Consider the following 14087-nt stretch of genomic DNA (forward strand, 5'->3'; position numbering starts at 1 on the left):
TATCTGAAAGTCTACAGGAGTGGCCTGACTCACTCAAGAAGCAAAGTTCGAATTATTTATTATTAGTCTTCTGATTCATAGATTTTACCCATATCCCGACCCCCACGAGGGAACAGTTGAACACAGGCGCGATTTTTAATACTAGAGGTGGGGGTGGGGGGTTATTGGCTATTGTAAAACCGAAAACATTTTACAAATAAAAATACTAAAATTAAACCTTTGATAAAGTTATTTGTTAGGTAAACTTAAGATCCTCCCCACGGCTTTCGGAATAACCCCCCCCCCAACCTCGAAAGCCGTTCTTAAGATGGGGATGTTTATTCCGAAAGTTTTTAACATGGGTGGTTGGTTGGGAGTGTTTATACTACGCTGGGGCTGGGCAGGTAGTAAAAAAAAAAAAAAGTCTTTTTTTTTTTGACAACTTTTTCGTACCTCTGTGGATTGTAAAACAAACCTGGTTCAAATTCCGAATAACTTGTATTATAGAATTCGATAGCGTTTTTTTTTTTTTTTTTTCTTTTTATTATTATTATTTAAGACCGACCCTTGGAACACGTGGGGAGGGGGTAACAAAGAAATTCGGGTTTGTATTACTGTACACAGATTCGAAAAAGTTGTCAAAAAACAAATATATAACAAATAAATGTTATCAAAGGCAAGATAAGTTACTTTTCTACCTAACTGGATATATTTTTCGTGTTTTTATTCAATGTAACATGTTTATTCAGCTCGAAAAGCATACAGTGTTTACCGGACGTATTGGAAAATTCAAGATGGCGTCTGATTCTCTCTTTAACACGGTAAGTTTGGGAAAAGGTGCTATAAATAAAAACTATACAAAATACTATTAAAAACCCGCCGAATATATGTCAACCTATGTCACGGTAACATATATTGAGCGAGTTTTTAACTGTATTTTATCTGGGTTTCTATTTATAACACCTTTTCCCAAACTGACCGTGTTAAAGAGAGAATCAGACGCCATCTTGAATTTTCCAATACATCGGTAAACACTGTTTTTCGAACTGAATAAACATGTTACATTGAATAAAAACACGAAAAATATATCCAGTTTGGTAGAAAAGTAACTTATCTTGCTTTTGATAACATTTATTTGTTTTTTGACAACTTTTTCGAATCTATGTGTACAGTAATACAAACCCAGAAATTCATACGAAAGTTAATTTTGTGTCGTACTTTTCAAAACTAAAGTTTAATGGTCCGCGATTCACGACACCCTATTAAAAAAAAAAAAAAAAAAAAAAATGTATTTTATTTATTTTTAAAAAATTAGTTTTTAAGCGTTACCGTGACATTTACACGGTAGGTTTCTTCCACCGTTTTGCTTATTTTAAAGTCATTATAGAGACTTCAAAGATGTAAGATATATCGCGGCTTGGCTTGTTCTCATATAACACTCGACACATGAATTTATTCTATACCACTTTCTCGAATCTCTGGATTCGAAAACAAACTCTGAACCTATTGTTCTACGGAAAGAATTATAAAATAAAATAAAATCGACTACTTCATTTAATGTAATCGACGTTGGTACTTCTACACTTTATCGGCGAAACTGGAGATGCCATTTTATTTCAAGCACCTGCCGTAAAAATCCAAGGGAGAAATCAGTATTTTTAAACTATGGCCGAAGCATGAAAAATAACAACGCTCGCGCTCGCCCAGTTTAACAATTATGAATATGTCATTTCGGTGCTAGTGCACTTAGTGATCCGCACTATATATATATTTTTTTAAAATCGTATTTCCAAGTTTAATTAAAGTTTTTTTTATTTATTTATTTTTTTTAATTCAATTGTAAGGTTAAAGTATAAAATAGGTACAAAACACCCTCCCTCCATGTTAAGAATGGTTTTTTAAATAACGTTATTTCAGCACGGATCAATAGTACCGTCATTTCATTTTCTGTTTTTAATTAAAAAATAAAAAAATAAAAGTTACATGAAAAACTTTCGCGTTTTCATTAATTAAATCGAAACATTTCCAATTAAACAATTTGGATATGTGTTCTTTCACTTTTTTTTTTTTTTTTTCCTAGTTCTTTCCGGAAGTTTAATTTTTTTGCTATTTATTTCTAACTTCGGCCATTAAATACCGATTTCTCTCTTGGATTTGGACAGCAGGTGCGTGAAATAAAATTGCGTCTCCAAGTTCGGCGATAAAGTGTAGAAGCACCCAAACTTTTATAATAAGGTTCTCATGTAGTTATTGTCTTCCTGTTTCTACTTTCGCATTTTCTCGCTCACATGCCGCTATTCTGAAGTCGTAGATATGGGCAGACAGTGGATTTTTTTTTTTTTTTTTTTTTTTTTGCTTAAGATAGATCGATTTTAAAAATTTTCATATGTGGTTTTAAACAAAAAAAGTACTTGTCATGTCGAAAATAATATACCCCCCAAAAATCGAAATTTTGTCGAGTAGAAAATTCATAAGTAATTTTTATGGAAAATGGGAGGAAATTGTATTTTCCCTAGACATGAACACATTGAAGACTGAGAATACGGCGCACATGCTTATCTCCTTTTTCCGCCACTTTTTTTGTACTAAAAAAAAAAACAAAAAAACACGAGTTCTACTTGGTGAATTTTCGTAACTTTTGGATATATTACTGTTTTCGACGCGATTAAATACGTAATATTGTTTTTACTTAAAACGACAAAAAAAAAAAAAAAAAAAAAAAAAAAAACGATCTCCATTTTAACAAGCACTTTTTTTCTTTTTTTTTTTTCAACTGCTTTTTTAAAGTTTAGAACAATGAGTTATGATTTCGGATAACCAAAATAAATTCACAAATGCTCAAAATATTTTTTATACGTAAGGGTGACGAAAATAAAGCAAGCCCGCGCAGAATTAGCAATACGCAAGTATACAAACTAGTTTTATGCGTTAGGTGACGAAAACAATGTTTTTTTCTTTTTTTTTTTATAAAGAAAAAGCAAAGAAAAAAGAAAAACCAACTCACTGTCTTTTTCGTGAGGTTGTTGTCTTCAAAACGGGTAGAAATTCCAGAGTTTTTGGTAAAACGCCAATCGCTTTCTTCACTCCTTGCGAGAAAGAAAGTTAGTGTATTTGTAAATTTTCTGTTTTAAGGGAACGCGGTCGATTCCCCTCTTTTCTTTGGGGGGGGGTGTAAAAGAAAGGATTAATAACAGAAACTTCTTTTCTTTTCGACTCCACGCAGAAGGCGACGGATAATAATATATCCGTTTGTTGCTCTCGGTAAGTAAGTAAAATATAGATTAAAAAAAAAGAAAGAAAGAAAAGGCCGGGTGGAAGAAGGTGGGGGTATCGTAGTATAGTTTGTTAAGTGGCAGTGCGCGATTAAATTATTCGTTCAATGGAAATAAAGTCTGGGTCAGCCAAGGGAGGATCTCTATTTGTGTGTGTTATTAGGGAGAGGGGCGTCACAAACTTGAACAGTGCTACCATCAGACAACAAAAAAAAAGTCTATTACAAAAAACAAAAACGATCACAAAAAAAAAAGAGGCACTGCTTGACTAGGACGACAGCGTCCTATTTGTACCGTACGTATGAAAAAGTGTGTGTGAGAGAGACAGAGAGGGAGTAGGAAGTGAACGCGAGTGCGCGCTCGGCATAGTATTAAAAAGAAAGTTCTCTTCAAGGAGGACGCGCACAGCGCACACCGCCGGGCTTATACCAGAATGCCATATGGTTTGATCCTCTTGAAGTCACCCCAGGCATTACCCCTTCCTTCTATGAGGAATACTTGGTTGCAATTTATAAAAGAAAAACGCGAGAGAAAAAAAAAAATCGGGGGTTTGTATTACTATACACATAAATTCGAAAAAGTTGTCAAAATAACAAAAAAACAACAAAAAAAAACAAACAAAAAAAACAAACAAAAAAAACAAACAAATATATAACAAATAAATGTTATCAAAGGCAAGATGAGTTACTTTTCTACCTAACTGGATAATTTTTTAGTGTTTTTATTTAATGTAAAATGTTTATTCAGCTCGAAAAACATACAGTGTTTACCGATTTATTTGGAAAATGCAAATGGCGACGGACTCTGTGTTGAATACGTAAGTTTGGGAAATGAGTTAAAACTAAAAAACTACACGAAATACTGTTAGAAACAAACTCAATAGATATTACTGTAACATAGGCGGATAGATACTCGGTGGGTTTCTAACAGTATTTTGTACATCTTTTAGTTTTAACTCATTTTCACAAACTTATGTATTCAACACCATTTGCATTTTTCAGATACGCATTATATTTTTCGAGCCGAATAAATACGTTACATTAAATAAAAACACTAAAAATTTTTCAATTAGGTAGAAAAATAGTTTATCTTGCCTTTGATAACATTTATTTGTTATATTGTTTTTTTTTGTTTTTTTTGACAACTTTTTCGAATCTATGTGTATAGTAATACAAACCCAAAATCTGAGTTTTTATTTAGACGTCGACGTAAAAAAAAACAAAAAAAAACCCCAAAAAATCGTACTAGTCACAGAACGGAAATGACACATTCCAAAAATCACGTAAATTGATCAAGCATATAGAAAATCGGGGGTTGTATAACAATCCACAGGTACGAAAAAGTTGTTAAAAACAAGTATATAACAAATAAATGTGACCAAAGGCAAGAAAAGTTACTTTTCTACTTAACAGAATAAGTTTTTAGTGTTTTTATTCAATGTAAAATGTTTATTCTGTTCGTAAAACAAGTAATATTTAGCGCTACCGAAGAACAAGGAAAAATGACTGCGATGTCTTTGAAGTCTCGACAAAGACTTCAAAATAAGAAATAAAACAAAAATGGTGGTAGAAACCAAGACCGTCTTAAAAGACAAGATGGCCGGTGGGCAAAAATAATTTAATCTGCTGACGTCATCACGGGTAGTCCATTAGTTGTTTCTTTACACCGGTAAACACCGGTAGTAACTCGTGGATATCTCCATTAAACAAAGTAAGTTTTAACGTGCTCCCCCCCCCTGTATTTAACACGATGTAACTATAATTTAATTCAATATTATCATCCTAAGTTTTTTACCATTCAAAAGAAGCGTCAAATAAATTGCTAATATTAAAAAAAAATTTTTTACAGCATACAAAACTAATGAAAATGCGAGACAACATCGACTCTTTTGAAGAGACGATTTTTTTAAGCTGTTGACACGTTTTAAAAATTTAGCAAAAATTAATTTTTCTGAAATTTTCAATATTTAAAAATAAATTATGCCGGCTGATAACATTTTAAAACTTTTTTTTAAAGCTAGAAAGATAAAATTTAAAAATACTTATATATATATATATATATATATATATATATATATATATGAAACTTAAAAGTAAAAAAAAAAAAAAACGCGCGTTCATTTCGGGTTTGTATTACTGTACACAGATTCGAAAAAGTTGTCAAAAAACAAATATATGACAAATAAATGTTATCAAAGGCAAGATAAGTTACTTTTCTACCAAACTAGATATATTTTTCGTGTTTTTATTCAATGTAACATGTTTATTCAGCTCCAAAAACAAGGTGTTATAAATAAAAAAACTAGAAAAAATATATGTCAAGCTATGTCACGGTAACATATATTGAGCGAGTTTTTTTTTTACAGTATTTTAACCAGTTTTTTATTTATAACACCTTTTCCCAAACTTACCGTGTTAAAGAGGGAGTCAGACGCCATCTTGAAATTTCCGGGTTTGTATTACTGTACACATAGATTCGAAAAAGTCAAAAAATAAATGTCAAACAAATAAATGTTATCAAAGGCAAGATAAGTTACTTTTCTACCTAACTGCATATATTTTTTGTGTTTTTATTCAATGTAACATATTTATTCAGCTCGAAAAACATACAGTGTTTACCGATGTATTGGAAAATTTAAAATGGCGGCCGACTCTCTCTTTAACACGGTAAGTTCGGAAAAAGGTGTAATAAATAATAAACTAGACAAAATACTCTTAGAAATTTGCTCAATATAAGTTACCGTGACATAACTTGATATATATTCGGTGTTTTTTATTTTTAAAAACAGTAATGAATTTTCCGAACTCAATATTTTTCAATTTTTAAACTTTAAAAATCTATCAAAATTTTTTTATTGATTCTATTTTTACGATATTTTCAGGGTCAATGTGAAATTTTATGTTCTTTCCAATAAACCGAATATAATATTTTAGACAAACGTTTTTTTTTAAATTCACGCCCCCCCCCCAAGTGTCACCCATTTTTAACTTTCTCTTAAAAAGTAAATAATTAATTTATGTCGGAGTTTTATATATCACAAATTGAAGAGAAAAGGTCAATAAATAATATATTCAAAATTAAAACAAAAAAAAACAAAATGCCTTTTTTAGAAATTTACCTGTAAAGTCCGAAGTTTAAAACCTTTTTAAAAAAAAAAAACACATTGTTTTTTTTTTGTTTTTTTTAATAAAACCTTGGTCCTTGCTCCTTTAATTGAAAAAAAAGATTAGGGCTTGAATTACATTTTTCGAGGAGTTATAAGCTTGGAAAGATGGGGTGGAATTATTCACTATTTTCACGAAATTTCTGACACTGCTATCGGTAAACACTGTATGGTTTTCGAACTGAATAAACATGTTACATTGAATAAAAACACGAAAAATATGTCCAGTTTGGTAGAAAAGTAACTTATCTTGCCTTTGATAACATTTTCATTTAATTATATTAAATAAACTTCAAGTTTACTACAAATCAAATCGTGTTCCTTCACTTTTTAAAAATGTAATTTATAAGTAATTAAAGAACGCATTCTAATCTTTAAAATCTATAATACAACAAAATATTCAATTGCTTATAATACTTAAACAAACAACTTGTGTTTTATTATTTTTTTATTATTAATATTAGATGAGTTTCAGTATAAATCATCGTGTTCTTTCTTTATTTCAATTCAATTTTGAAGTTTTGTAACGCTGTCTGTAAAAATTACTGTTCATTATTGACAGTCTAAGAGTTCCACATATCTTGCTTGTTGGGACCTCGGCGATGACGTCATTTTTTCAGCTGGCCGGCCATCTTTATAACGAAGGCCACGTAGAAACCCACCAATAAATGTGATATTTATTGGGCAGGTTTCTGCCTCCATTTTGTTTTATTTCTTATTTGATTAAGTGATTATCGAAACTTCAAAGATGTAAAGAGGCGTCGCGGTCATTTTTTTCTTGTTCTCCGATGGCGCCCATTATTACTTGTTTTTCAAACTGAATGAACATTTTTTTACAACTGTTTCGTATCTCTAGATTGTAATACAAACCCGAAAATCGCATCGAGACGCTATAAAACAGGTGTCTTTAAAGTTTTCGAACGGGAAGCCATATTGCTGACCTTTGAGATATATGCTGGTCAAAATAAATAAACGAATAAATAAATAAATAAATAATCTGAATCTGTTTTGCTCATTAGCTTTGCTTTTTTAGTGAAACTGGTTCTCAAAAATCTAATTCTTTTAATCATTTTATTAAAAAAAAAAAAAGAAAAAAAAAAGAAAGAAAACACCACATTATTTTCACACATTTACATTAAAAAATGTTTTTTCCTGAATATTTTTACGCTTTCCATAAGAGCTTCGCAGACCGGATTAAAGACTTTGGCGGGCCGGATCTGTCCCGCACCCGCAGGCTATAGTTTGGAGACGCCTGATTTAAAGCGGTTAATGTCATATCGATAGAATTACATCGCTGCTGATCTCGTATGTTTGAATTATTCCGGACTTATTTTCCCTTGTCTTTTTTTTAAGATGGCGACGCCAGACAGTCCCTTTTTGGTTACCCATGAAATTTAATTTTCAAAGTTAAAAATAAAACTAGTCGACCAATTTATATGATTTTTGGAATATGACATGTTCGTTTCGTCACGGGTACGTACATCATAAATATTTTTCTGTATTTTCTGTGTTTTTTATTAATTATTTTAGGTCGAATTCTAAATAAGAGCTATTAAAAGTAGTTTTATGTTGCCGCTTTTGTTATAATGCTTTCTATTTTTATTCCGCCCGAATGGATCAGAGGAGATTGCATTTTTTTTTTACACAGGAATCGCCACTTATCAAGGCCCGGAGGCCACTCGAGGATAAGGGTTAATGGGTATACATTAGTCAATGTGAATATAGCTTAGTAAACATGAGTAGTGGAATTTTTGTAAGTTGGATTACTTTGGGGGACGGTTCGTCAAGAACTTGTTTATATTGGACTTGAAGACAATAAGATTGTAGTCAGCTGGAAAGCAGACCAACGGAAGAGAGTTCCACAGGTGTGCAGTTCTAAGAAAGAAACTTTGTTCATGGAATATACGTTTAGGTTTAGGCACAAGTAAAGAGTTTAGGAAATTATTAAGAGTGGTTTTGGCTAGACTGTATTTATTTGCTTCCCCGCTGAGCAAATTAGGCACAAGGCCGTTTTTTAATGTGGAGAGGGGGGAGGGGGGCCAGCTCCCGAGAGGTGGGAACTGGGAGCTGGATAGTGAGAGGCATTTGGTGTATAGGGTTGCCCCTACATGGACCAAAAGATTGGCACAAGGACAATGGTCTTTGATTGCAGCATCTGCCGGAATAGGGTGCTTATTTGCTTCCCCACCGAGCAAATTAGGCACAAGGCCGATTTTTATAGTGAGGAGTGAAGGGGAAATGGGGACCAACTCCCCGGGGAGTAGGGGAGCTGGATAGTGACAATTGGTATGAAGGGTTTTCCCTACACTGACCAAGGTCTTATATGTGTGGTTGCCCCCACATATGCTCTTTGCTTGTAGTATCTGCCGGAACAGATACTACACTTTGATCTTGGTCCGAAGGACACAATGGTCCTCCCGCGGGAGGGTAGACGAGTGTTTTTCGTGAAAGTTTGGCGGGGGGGGGGCATAAATTGAAGCTCAGACGAGCACCTGCTATGGAAATAACGATAAAGCAGAGACAGGCTCGCAACGTCTCTTCTGTGGGAAAGAGGTTGCAGGGAAGAGAAAAGGGCATCCCCCACTAAGCCACGAAGTTTGCATTGTTATGATGACTGAACTTATTCATTCATGACCTGAAAGTTTCATCTCTTTGTTGCAGATATTGACGGTGTAAGACTCTCAGAAAACAACCCCTGTCACGGACGTGCATCAGAAGCAGAGATATGCCATTTAATTCCTAGCAAAAGTGTAATAAGAATGGTGGTAATTATGCAGGAAAATAATTGTGGAGCACAAAAGATCGTTTGATTTAATGGTACCACTCCCGTCTTCGTAGCTCTTCAACTTTTTGAGTTAAAAAATAGGAGGCTTTACTTTTGGAATGCCCCTAGTGTCTGTTGCAGATATTGACGGTGTGAGACTCTAAGTCATTGACATGCATCAGAAGCAGAGATACGTCATTGAATTCCTCCAGTTAGATGAAAAAAAAATAAACCAATCAACATTCACCGGCGCCTAAGCCGATGCAGTTGATGTCAGCACAGTTAAGAGATGCATTTAGCAATTGCAGAGTGGCAACAGAGATGTTGGTGATAAGTGGTCTCCGGCATTCATTGGTAGGGATGAGGTGACCGACGATAAACCAAACCGCATTTTATAAAAGATCGCCATCATGGAAGAACGCAAGAAAAAAAATCTGTACACATACACATAGATTCGAAATACATATATACAAATTTATGGTATTATTACCATACATTAACATGGGTACTAATTAGAGGTCACCATTTCGGTAGGCTCCCACTTCGGGGCACCTCCGATAACAGAGAGAACTGGAACGCTGAAATAGAAAGAAATACTGGTAAAAGAAAATATTGTCTTCTTATAAAAATGAGGACGTGTAACGCGACTTTGTTATGAATTCATGAGGTTTTATATATCCAATATATATGTGTGTTTTTCCGAAACTCGGGTTACAAAGAAAGACAGTGCATTTTGTAAAGTCTGTATTAATGTTCAATGCTCCTCTTGGCTACCTAACGGGAGCTGAGGAGTGAGGCGTGTGCTCTGTCTCTAGTCGCTGTGGAAGTAAGGACGTTTCCTTCACTCGAATGTCCCACGTAAACCGTTCTCGCTTTTCATTGGCTGGAAACTCTGATGACGTATAAGAAGAAAGGAAGGAAAAGAGAAAAGAGTAGGGAGAAAGAGAGAACTAAGGTGAGAATACAGCCTAGTCTCGTAGTAGTAGCAGCTCGCTACAAATTCTATACACATAGATTCGAAAAAGTTGTCAAAAAACAATATATATATAAAAAAAAAACCCCAAGAAAACAAAATACTGTTAGAAACTCGCTCAATATATGTTACCGTGACATAGGCTGACTTATATTCGGTAGGTTTTTAACAGTATTTAGAACAGTTTTTTTTTATTATTTTTAACTCATTTTCCCAAACTTACCGTATTCAACAGATTCTGGCGCCATTTTAAATTTTCCAACACATCGATAAACACTGTATGTTTTTTCAAGCTGGATAAACATGTTACATTAAATAAAAACACTAAAAAAATTATCCATTTAGGTAGAAAAGTAACTTATCTTGCCTTTGATAACATTCATTTGTTATATATTTGTTCTTTGACAACTTTTTTCGAATCTATTTGTATAGTAATACAAACCCGAAAATCTGTTTATGCATCAACGGTTGTTTTATGGTGTTGTTTTTGTTATCTATGTATCAATAAAAGTGATAATGTGTGTGTGTGTGTGTGTGTGAGAGAGAGAGAGAGAGAGAGAGAGAGAGAACACTTCTCAACCTATATACTCAATGAATTTTTATCTATAGACATGAAATTTGGTATATGGGGTATTCAGACATGTGCGAAACTTTTTTAATCTGTTTTCATCCCGAAAAAAAATGGGCTGCTAAGGGGTGAAAATTGAAAAATTTGTACTTGAGGTGTTTATCGGATTTTTATCCGTTTGTCAACTGTTTCACAACTGCGCATGCACGAATCAGTCATATAACAGCTTGCTTATGTTAAGAATAAGTAGGGTTGAAAACACTATTTAAAGAATGTGGCAAGCTGGCCTAATGGTTATTGTACTTGATTCCCTGTGTTTTCAATCTCAGCTCGAGTATTTTTTTTTTTTACTTACAAGAAGTGAACTGTTTAGATAGAACAACACTCGTGTGAGCATGTCTCCGTTTTTATGCTTTTTTTACTTCGTGTTTTTTTACTTCATGTTTTTTTATGCTTCTTTTACTTCATGTTTTTTTACTTGATGTTTTTTTACTTGATGTTTTTTACTTGATGTTTTTTACGCTTTTTTTACTTCATGTTTTTTACTTCATGTTTTTTACTTCATGTTTTTTACTTCATGTTTTTTTACGCTTTTTTTACTTCATGTTTTTTACTTCATGTTTTTTACTTCATGTTTTTTACTTCATGTTTTTTACGCTTTTTTTACTTCATGTTTTTTACTTCATGTTTTTACTTCATGTTTTTTACGCTTTTTTTACTTCATGTTTTTTACTTCATGTTTTTTACTTCATGCTTTTTACGCTTTTTTACTTCATGTTTTTTACTTCATGTTTTTTACGCTTTTTTACTTCATGTTTTTTACTTCATGTTTTTTACTTCATGTTTTTTTTCTCCATGTTTTTTACTTCATGTTTTTTACTTCATGTTTTTTACGCTTTTTTACTTCATGTTCTTTACTTCATGTTTTTTACGCTTTTTTACTTCATGTTTTTTACTTCATGTTTTTTACGCTTTTTTTACTTCATGTTTTTTAGTTCATGTTTTTTACGCTTTTTTTACTTCATGTTTTTTACTTCATGTTTTTTACTTCATGTTTTTTACTTCATGTTTTTACTCCATGTTTTTTACTTCATGTTTTTTACGCTTTTTTACTTCATGTTTTTTACTTAATGTTTTTTACTTCATGTTTTTTACTTCATGTTTTTTACGCTTTTTTACTTCATGTTTTTTACTTCATGTTTTTTACTTCATGTTTTTTACTTCATGTTTTTTTACTCTTTTTTACTTCATGTTTTTTACTCCATGTTTTTTACTTCATGTTTTTTACTTCATGTTTTTTACGCCTTTTTTACTTCATGTTTTTTTACGCTTTTTTACTTCATGTTTTTTACTTCATGTTTTTTACGCTTTTTTACTTCATGTTTTTTACTTCATGTTTTTTTACTTCATGTTTTTTACTTTATGTTTTTTACTTCATGTTTTTACTTCATGTTTTTTACGCCTTTTTTACTTCATGTTTTTTACTTCATGTTTTTTACTTCATGTTTTTTACGCTTTTTTACTTCATGTTTTTTACTTCATGTTTTTTACGCTTTTTTACTTCATGTTTTTTACTTCATGTTTTTTACGCCTTTTTTACTTCATGTTTTTACTTCATGTTTTTTTACTCCATGTTTTTTCCGCTTTTTTACTTCATGTTTTTTTACGCCTTTTTTACTTCATGTTTTTTTACTTCATGTTTTTACTTCATGTTTTTTTTTTACTTCATGTTTTTTTACTTCATGTTTTTTAAGGAATTTAACGTTACGATATTTCTGTTTATAATAAATAAGAAATCTGCACTGATTAAAATATAATTAAATATAAATATAAAAATGTCTCCCGGAAAATGCCAGAGCGATTGTGAATATTTTTGAATAGAAAAATGGTTGGCTGGCTAAAAGAATGTTATTGAAATGAATTAGGTATTTTAGAGAGATAAAATATTTTTGTTAAAAATTTATATAACTTTGGGATTTTTGGTAGTGATTGTAGCTAGATGGTGCTTTTCAAGAAAGTTAGGAAATGGACCATAGATTGAAGCTCAGACGAGCACTTATATGATAATAACAATAGGTGCTCGTCTGAACTCCAATCTCTGGTCCCCCCTCGCCAATCCTTCACGAAAAACACCCGTCTAGCTGAATCCACTGTGAAAAATTTCCCCCCTCTTTATCTGTGCCTAAATCAAAACGTGGATTCCATGCATGGAGATTCTTTCTTAGAACTGCACGCCTGTGGAACTCTGTTCTGTCTGCCTGCTTCCCACCTGACTACAACTCGGATGTCTTCAAGTCCAATGTTAACAAATTCCTAATGAACCGCCCTCTTAAGTAAACACTTCATTAAATCTCCACACCAACGTACTGTACTTGCAATAACCATTATCCCTGAGTGGCTTCCAGGCCTTGATAAGTGGTGACCACCGTGTAAAAAAAAAAAAAAATAGAACAGAACCAGGCAACGTCAGTTTTATGGGAAGAAGGTTACGGGGGAGGAGAAAATGGCATAACTTACTAGGTCTCGAAAGTGGTTTTAAATTATTTTAAAACGTTTGTCTGCTTTAAAACAAGGGAGTTTGACACCAAATTAGCATTGGCATAAGAGATGCATGCACAATTTTTAGTTGTTATTGTTAGAATATTTTTTGAACTTATGCACATAGGGCTCTAATGATATTATATTGTTGGTCTTCCTGAAAATGCCGGGTCCCTAATCATGGGCGATTGTGAATAGAAACATGTTTGGCTGGCAAAAAGAATGCTATCAGAACGAATTAGCTATTTCAGATAAAATATTTATTTTCAAAATTTATATGATAACGTTGGAATTTGTTAATATAAATAATAAGTTAGGATAAATAGATTAGTGGTGACGTCAGATAATGAACAGAGAGGGAAGAGTGTACACAAAAGACGACATGATTCCATTTCCGTTTAATGAAAAACAGTTTTCTTTTTTATTGTAAACCATCTACTAGTTGGCCAGTTGTATACAAATCCCAAGAGCGATAGGAGCCTCCTATCATATCTGAAAGTGACGCAATGTCCAACGAGCGAGATCGGAGATGCACCGCTGTAAAACTCATATGCTCTACCGACCCAAGTTATGACAATGAGACCATTGCTAGCACCCACAAGTGAAGTTATAGAAAACCTCTGGCCTTGATGGAGGGGAGATCAAAACTTGCTGCTATGCTGCCAAATGATCTGAAATAACAGCAAGGGGAAACTTGATTCCAAATATTTCTCATATGTTATATCTCCCCTCTTTTGGAAATAGGGGGTGATTATGAATGTTTACATCATAAGGAAAATCTTATAAAGGGCGTATCAAAATTTCCAAAATTGCAAGAAGGTGAATTACTA

The 14087-nt window shown here is 32.8% G+C and overlaps 1 protein-coding gene and 1 long non-coding RNA gene across 3 annotated transcripts in view; one reads left to right on the forward strand and one right to left on the reverse strand.

The window, feature by feature from the left end:
• Window positions 1–3568, reverse strand: part of LOC145263632 (uncharacterized) — a 59445-nt gene extending 55877 nt beyond the window's left edge. The window contains exon 1 of one of the 2 annotated variants that reach the window (XM_080120483.1): window positions 2984–3568. The gene's annotated coding sequence lies outside the window, so the exon portion shown is untranslated. The remainder of the gene's footprint in view (window positions 1–2983) is intronic. The other variant, XM_080120484.1, reaches the window with a different exon arrangement.
• Window positions 1–14087, forward strand: part of LOC145263640 (uncharacterized) — a 417445-nt gene that overhangs the window by 169940 nt on the left and 233418 nt on the right. The gene's annotated exons all lie outside the window — the stretch shown is intronic.

Source organism: Euprymna scolopes, chromosome 39 (genome assembly GCF_053919585.1).
Source record: "Euprymna scolopes isolate OS-2025 chromosome 39, ASM5391958v1, whole genome shotgun sequence".
Lineage (NCBI taxonomy): Eukaryota > Metazoa > Mollusca > Cephalopoda > Sepiida > Sepiolidae > Euprymna > Euprymna scolopes.